We start from the raw sequence: 850 nt of genomic DNA on the forward strand, positions 1-850 counted from the left end.
CCTCAAAAATTTTAACAAGAGAAAGGGTTAACTTGAGAGGAGCTTGCTCTACAACTTGAACTTGCATTCACACTCATGTTCAACTTGGAAAGCCCTTTTGTTAGTTGATCAATTTGATGTTGTAATTGATCAACTTTCTCCAATTCGTAAATACCACCTCTCTTTGGAGCATTTCTTCTTCGGCCCCCCATGAGAGTAATTGTTTGCTATCTCTTCTATTGTGGCTTCAACTTGATTTTGAGGGATTTTGATTAATTGACCACCCACCCCCGCATCCAAATTGGCTCTGGACATGGGCTCCAATTCGTCATATAAAAACCGCATGAGCAATCCTTGATTGTACTCATGGTGGGGACACGCTTGTACCTACTCTTTGAATCTCTCCCATGCTTCACCAAGACTTTCATCGGCTTCTTTCTTAAATTATGCGATTTTCCTTCTCATTTCGGCGGTCTTCTCCTCGGAGATAAATCGCTTCAAGAACGCCTTTACCACCTCCCTCCATTTTGTGAGAGTGTTAGGCTTTACTTGCTTTAGCCATTTCTTTGCTCGTCCGGTGAGAGATTGCCGAAAAAGGTGCATACGAATGTAGTCTTGACTCACTTCATTGGTTTGAATCATTGCGCACAATTCAAGGAATCAATCCAAATGTTCAATATGGTCCTCACTTGCACTTCCGAAAAATTGCTCCGATTGGACCATTCTATTGTATTGTTGATGGATTGAGAAGTTGGTTTTCGTGACGGGTAGCAAAATCCCTCCCGTGAGCTCATAATCCTCCGGATTTCCGAACTCACGAAACAAAACATCGTTCTCTTATCCTGCCATTGATCCGCTTGGTGAACTTGAA

General features: G+C 42.4%; 1 non-coding gene across 1 annotated transcript; it reads left to right on the top strand.

Moving 5' to 3' along the window:
- Window positions 1-339: 339 nt before the first annotated feature.
- On the top strand, window positions 340-447 carry LOC145633358 (small nucleolar RNA R71). Its single transcript, XR_014112688.1, has one exon. It is a non-coding gene; the product is annotated as a small nucleolar RNA R71 (small nucleolar RNA).
- Window positions 448-850: the final 403 nt, after the last annotated feature.

Source organism: Chenopodium album, chromosome 5, assembly GCF_948465745.1.
Source record: "Chenopodium album chromosome 5, dcCheAlbu1.1, whole genome shotgun sequence".
Classification (NCBI taxonomy): Eukaryota; Viridiplantae; Streptophyta; class Magnoliopsida; order Caryophyllales; family Amaranthaceae; genus Chenopodium; species Chenopodium album.